General features: G+C 38.4%; 1 pseudogene; it reads right to left on the reverse strand.

Moving 5' to 3' along the window:
- Positions 1 to 6,556: 6,556 nt before the first annotated feature.
- LOC114616741 lies at positions 6,557 to 6,671 on the reverse strand (annotated as a pseudogene).
- Positions 6,672 to 7,170: the final 499 nt, after the last annotated feature.

Below are 7,170 nucleotides of genomic sequence, written 5' to 3' on the forward strand. Positions count from 1 at the left end.
TAAACTGAAAAGCTGGGTTAATCAATATTTTGGACAGATCTATAGTTCTTTCTGTTCCTATTGAAAAAAAATTAATGTTGCATCTGAAAATCTTAGCATTTAATATATGTTAGTTACTACAGCATGTACTTCACAAGAACGTGTGAGCAGGCCCAGAATGAGGCAGGAATGAATTCTGTTAATACACATCTTAACTCTGGAGGAAGGAACATGAATTCTTAGAATGAGAAGGAAAAAAGTTCCAGGAAAATGACTAGTCTACATAGAATGTGATTGAATGGCTCTATGGAAGATGGATTGAAGAGAAAATGGGGTCTGAAAGAATACCCTAAAACCATTCTGAGAAAGTATTTAAAAGAAAAAACCAAGTAATATAACTTACAGAGTAACATTTGCAGTGAGTAACATTTATAGAAAAATTCAAGCAAATTAAAAAAAATCAAACAAAGGCAATTATTACTTTTAGGTAAAACAAAAGTAAGGAAGGATTTATAATATTTTATGCTGCAGCTATCAACTTCAGTTATCAAGTTAAATTTGCTTAGGCAAAGTAATGGAAAATGCATATATTGATTTAACCAAAAACTACAGCCTAACAATACTTGGAGATGAGAGTGAGGAAGCAGAGAAAATGGAGATGTTAAAGAACTCCATAATGACCTATCTTTGCAGCAAGAAGATAATGTCTACAACTGATAAAGCACAAGGTCACATATGAATTATTTAGAAAAGCAGGATTACATATGAGTACTCAAAGAAGCCACTGAAATTGTCTCAAGTGGGGCTGCTAAAATGGCTCAGTGGGTAAAGGAGCCTGCTACTAAGTCTGATGACCTTAAGAGTCATGTGTACACAAAACCCCACATACATGCACACACATAAATAACATTTAATAAATGTTTCTACAGATTTTAAACTGTTTACCTTTTAGGAAACAAACAAGGAATAATGAGAATGAGAAAGATATGAACCATTATTTTATTTTTATATTTAATATAGTGTAGCTTTGAAAAATCTGCATTATCTTAGTTTATATTACATTCATAAAAATTAATTTGAATTAAGAAGTCTGAAAAGTATGCTCAATTATTAAAAGTTGGTATTTGCAAGAAATGGAGTTGATGTAAAAGGGGTCTTTTGTCTCATTTTAAATTTCTATGCTCTTTTGAAATTTTTAAAATGGTCACTCACCTTTTATCACAGAGATAATAGTTGCACCTGAAAATTTTAGCATTTAACATATGTTAGTTACTGTACTATGTACTTCACAAGAATATGTGAGCAAGCCACGAATGACTACTGGAGCATGGGTAACTTCTCAGGATCCACATCCCTAAAGAAAATAGACTCTCTTCCACCCATGCTAGTAGCTATCAAGTACCAATAGCTTCTCGGCTAAGTGTGGGACTTCTCCTTGTTGTAATTCTGCTGGCTTGGTCTTATGCAGATCTTCTCTGTAAAGTCACAGCTGCTATGAGTTCATGAGTGCACTACCTCTGTCATGTCCAGAAAATACTGTCTTGCTGCAGATGTTCACTGCCTTGAAATCTTGCTATTTTCCATTCCTTCTTCTGCTATAATACCTGAACCTTGATGGGAGAGGGTATGATACAGATGCCCTATTTCAGGAAATGTTCCATGGTCTCTTAGTTTCTACAGTTGTGGGTCTCTATGTGTGCTGTCTAGTTTCATGTCAATGGCACAGACTAGAGTCATCTGGGAAGAGGAAACGGTAATTGAAAAAAAAAGTCTCCATAAGATTGGGCTGTGAGGCCTTTGGAGCATCTTCTTAGTGATTGATGTGGCAAGGCCCAACCTATCTGCTGGTGCCACACCTGGGCTGGTAGCCCTAGATTCTACATGAAAACAGTCTGAGAGAGCCATGAAGAGCAAACCAGTAAGCAGTACCCTTCTGTGGCCTTTGCATCAGCTTTTGCCTCCAGATTTCTGTCCTGTTTGAGTTCTTGTCCTGACTCCCTTTAATGATGGACAGAGAAGTGGAAGTATAAGTCAAATAACCCTTACTTCCCCAAGTTGTTTTGGTCATGGTGTTTCATTGAGGCAATAGAAACCCTAATTAAGACACTATATTAATCACCATCCATGACAAAAATAAGCTTTTCTGATGAGGAGTGAGAGATGTGGTAATCTATATGAAGAAGATAAGAATTTAGGGGGCAGTTTTACTATGTCCATTCAGCAGAATAATAGTATTGAGTTCTCTTCCAGAGTCCATGACCTAGCCAGGCATGTTGGCTCAGTTAACAATACCAGGCATGTGTTCTGTCTTGTGCAGCAGGCTTTAATCTAATCAGAAAGTGGTTAATTACTCCCATACCGTTTTTACCACTATTGTGCTAGTGAACATATCTTGCCAAGCCAGTTATTATTGAAGCTCACAGGGTTCACAGCTGGGTAAGGCTGTTACTTACTTTTTATTTCCTGGTAGCATGCATAGAATATTCCAGCATTATAAAAGCTACATTATGAAAGCTATAAAAGTAAAGCTGAAGCTTCCAGGTTAGTACCAGCTTGATTTTTCCATGTTCTGACTCAAGTAAGTGGTGTTTTCAGCAATAGGTCCTACCATCAAGCTCTGGGGTGTTATTAAGAGCATGGTAATGCTTGAGGTAGGGTCTATGGGACTCCCACTGACTGGCAACTTAAAAAATCTTACATGGCACTGGCTTTTTATCTGATATCCTATGGTGTCTGGATGAGGTGTTGTGCCCACATCACAGGGTAAGTCCTTTTAAACTCCATATGCATATCTGTGTGTATATATGCATGTATGTGTATATTTTAGGAAGCTTGTACAGTAGTAGGTTTTCATATGGCTTTTCCAAAGCTCTTCAGTGTGAATTATCACTCCCTATATTCCCTCCTGTATTCAACCTTCCCATTTCTTACCCTCTTTGTTCCTTTCAGATCCATTATTCTATCCCTCCCTTCATACCACTTGTGTTCTGATTTGCTTGCATTGAAATTTCACCATGGCTACTTACTAGTTTTCTGCCTTCTATGAGGACTCCAATTTAAATACATGTATCTAAAGATTCAAAACCATCACACACACACACACACACACACACACACACACACACACACACGAGACTGAGAGAGAGAGAGGGGGGGGAGAGAGAAGGAGAGAGAGAGAGAGAGAGAGAGAGAGAGAGAGAGAGAGAGAGAGAGAGAGAGAGAGAGAGAAGATTGCAGCATTTATCCTTTTTTGTGTGTCTGATTATTTCAGGTTCCATCCATTTACCTTTGAATTTTACATTTTCACTTTTTTTTTTACAGCTGAATAATGTTATGTGTTTGGACTGCATTTTCGTTATTCACTTATTAGTTAGTGGGCATCTAGGCTATTTTCATTCCTTGAAAACATCCATGAACATGGATGAACAAGTGTCTCTGTAGTAGGATATAGAGTTCCTTGGGAATATAACCAGGAGTAGTATTGCATTTCTGGCCTTTAGCTTACACACTGATTTTCATAGCGGCTGAATTAGTTTACATTCCTAAAAACAGTGAGTAAGTGTTCCTCTTATTCTACATCTATGCCAGTCATTGCCATTGTTTGTATTTTTTATATTAGCCCTACTCACTGAGATAAAATGACATCTCAAATAGTTTTAATTTGCATTTCCCTGGTGGCTAAGGGTGTTAATACACTTTAAAAATATTTCTCAAACATTTGTATTTCATTTTTGAGATGTCTGGCTTTATGACTCAGTTTTTAAATCAGATTGCTTGTTTTCTTGACATTTAAGTTTTTATTTTATTTTGGTTCTTTGTATATTTTAGACATTAGCATTCTGTTAAGTGTATAGTTAATAAATATTTTCATTGTTTTGTAGACTTCCTCTTCACTCAAATGATGGGGATGTTTGCTGTTCAGAAACTTTTTAGTTTCATGACATTCATTTGTCAACAGTCTTAATGCCTGTGCTACTGGTGCCCTGTTCAGAAAGTCCTTCACTATGTGTACAGGTTTAAGCATTTCTGTAAAAGTAACATTTGTTTGCCTGATGTAATTGTAGCCTCTGTACAATCTAATTTAGGCCTAGAATGTTTTCATCCTCTAAGACTTACTGCTGAATATGTTCACTCTTTGTAGGTCTTTCTGAACTCTGGTTGGCTGATTCAACTTAGTTGTTCTTGTTCAAACTTCTTGACTGATTCACTCAGGCTTCTCTTAGTTTCTCACTAAATTACTCTGCTTGGCCTCATACTAACTCTGGCAATTTGTTCTAATCTTATGGCTCCTTCTTGTTCTCTGGCTTCAGTGGCCTCTGCTGGCCTGCACAGAACTGCATGGACTCATGAATGCGCTCAATTCCACTGCACTCACTACGCTAACTTCTAACTGACTGAACCGAACTGACTACGTTGCCTGAAATCAACTGACTGAGCAAGAATGTACTGACGGACTTCCAACTCCTCTTTCTCTTCCTGCATTGCTCTTAAATAGCCCTCTCTTCATGTCTATTCTTATGAGAGTAGGGTGTATCCTATTTCTGACTCATTCTGTCAAATCTTTCTCTGATTCATCACTTTGTCTGTCCCTCAATCATATATCACTTTCAAACAGGGCTGTTTCTTTCTACAAACTAACTTTACCTTCATCATTAGAGATTAAAGGTGTGTACTAAGGGTGTGTCTGTACTCCAGTCAGAGCAGTGAAATTGCTGGATTAAAATTCCTCTACATGTTTCCTATCAGATTCAGGGTGCCAGGTCTTATGTTGAGGTCCTTGGTATATTTGACACTGAGTTTTGTTCAGGGTTAGAGATAAGGGTCTATTTTCCTTCTACATGTAGCTATCCTATTCCTGAAAAATCACTCAACATTCTTAATAAAACACTTGCAAACTGAACTCAAGAACATATCAGAAGGACACCTGCTATGATCAGATCAGCTTCATCCTAGAGATGCAAGGATGGTTCAGTGCATGTAAATCAATAAATATAGCCTGCCATATAAAAGGATTAAAGGACAAAAGACTGAAACCATTTTAAGGAAATCTTTCTGAATTTCAAAATAACCATCTGATTGGAGAAAGGACTCAAACAAATCTAGGTAACTCATAACCTAATCAGGTAGTGGGTATTTTCTATTCTTGCTCTTTATTTGTTGTTATTGTCATCTAGTACTTGGGTGGTTGTTTTGTGTGTACTTGTGTATACGTATGTATGTATACGTGTAGGTGCATAGAAGTACATGTTTTTGTGGGTGCATATGTTTATGACTAGAGGCCAACTTCCATGGAAGCTTTCTACTTTGGCTTTTGATTTAGGGTCTCTCCTTTAGCCTACAAACTCACCATTTTTGGTCAGGTTGACTGGCCAGTGATCCCCAGAGATTCTCCTGTTTTTACCTCCCCAGTAAGCACATTCCACCATGCTCATTTTTTAAAAACATGGGTTCTAAAGATTAAATCCAAGTTGTCATGATTGCACCACAAACAATTTACCAAATTTACCAGCCCTGCCAATGAAAGATAGTCAATATCAAGTACAATGGCCTCAATCAACTTTAAAATCACATAACTTAATTTTATTTTTTAATTAATATTTTAAAGGAACACACAAAGTAATGAGTCCCATTGTGGCCTTTTCATACATAATGCATGTCACTTGGGCTGATTTCCTTCCTTCTCCTAGATGATTCATCCTTCAGCTTTTATGTATTCTACTACTTGACTCTCCCCCCCCCAATTTATATTATTATTACCATGTCTACTCCAGGAGAATGGAGGCCTCTGTAGATCAAAGAGATTTTGGTTTAGACAGTTATAAGCAAATTGAGTATGCTGTTGTATATCTGTAATCCCAGTACTTTAGAAGCAGAAGTAGGAGGATTATAGGCAAGTCTGGCCTACATTTAAAAAGTCATAAACTGTGCAGGTCTAACTGGTCTGAGAAGGGGTCAGAGGTCTGTTCTTGCGCTACCTGCATTGATCTTAATGTTGTCAGGACCTGCCTTTGGATTTCCCAGCATGGAATGGGCATATAGAAGTTATATGGCCTCCTCTTCAGTATAACAGTAGCACTGGGCCTCTGGTAAGGGAACCTGGTATGCAAATGGTCCAGTAAGGTAAGGGGCATTGGATGACTGTGTCAAAAGCCTTGATGGCTTCTGACTCCAGGATGCTATAGACACTTGAATCAAGAAATGGCACTGGGTCTTTTCTAATCTATCTGTTTCTCTATAAAGTATAGACACAATAGAGACTAGGTAGATGAGCCAACTTTTCTGGGAGTTGACTGATAAGAAACAGAGAGCTGGCACAGGATGATTTCAAGAACTGGGGTGGCCTCTCTCTAGCCTCCACGACACATTATTGGTTTGAGGTGTACTAGGAAGGGGAGTGTTGCCTGGTCTGAAATTGTTTTAGCCTTCTCAAGAGTATGTTGCTTGAAGCACAATGTGGCACACCAAGATTATCAGAAAAATTCGGATCTGGGAGAGGAGTCTGAAGGTATAAGTACAGGGAACCCAGGGATAGGAGAAGCCTGAAAGGGAGCCTTGAGTGAGAGACACAGAAGCCAGCTGAAACATGTTGATGAGATGGTATAAAGTAGGTAAAAGTGCCTTAACTGTATGTGTGTTCTTAGGACCTCTTCTGTCTTCGTCAAGGGGAGTGCTAACCATCTTTCATACAATGCCCAAATCCATTTTTAACCCCTCAGGGTGCTAACCCCACTTCTTAGAATTCTCTTTGGGGTCCTATAAACTGATGCTAAGGACATTTCCTAGCTCTCTGTTGAGGTGAGAGGGGAAGGAAAGAACTCAAAACATGAACTTTCCTGTTTACTGGTCCACAGTGTGGTCTTGAGTTGGTCACTTTTAACTGTCAGTTTGATACAATCTGTGTCACCTGGGAAGAGAGTCTTGTTGGAAAATTACCTAGATTCAGGTTGGTCTGTGGACCTATGGGATTGTATTGATTGTTAATTGACATGAGAAGACCTACCCTAAATGACAGTATCTTTTCATGGGCTGGGCTCTGAACTGTGTAAGAGTAGAGAAAGGTAGCTGATCATGAACCAGGGAGCAAAGATGTATTTATGTTCTTGACTGTGGCTGTGATCTGATGAGCTCTGCTGATCTCCCTGAACTAATGGGCTGTCAGAATAGTGAGCCAAAGAAACCCTTTCCTTTCCT

This window comes from Grammomys surdaster, unplaced genomic scaffold (assembly GCF_004785775.1).
Source record: "Grammomys surdaster isolate TR1022 unplaced genomic scaffold, NIH_TR_1.0 131, whole genome shotgun sequence".
Taxonomy (NCBI): Eukaryota; Metazoa; Chordata; class Mammalia; order Rodentia; family Muridae; genus Grammomys; species Grammomys surdaster.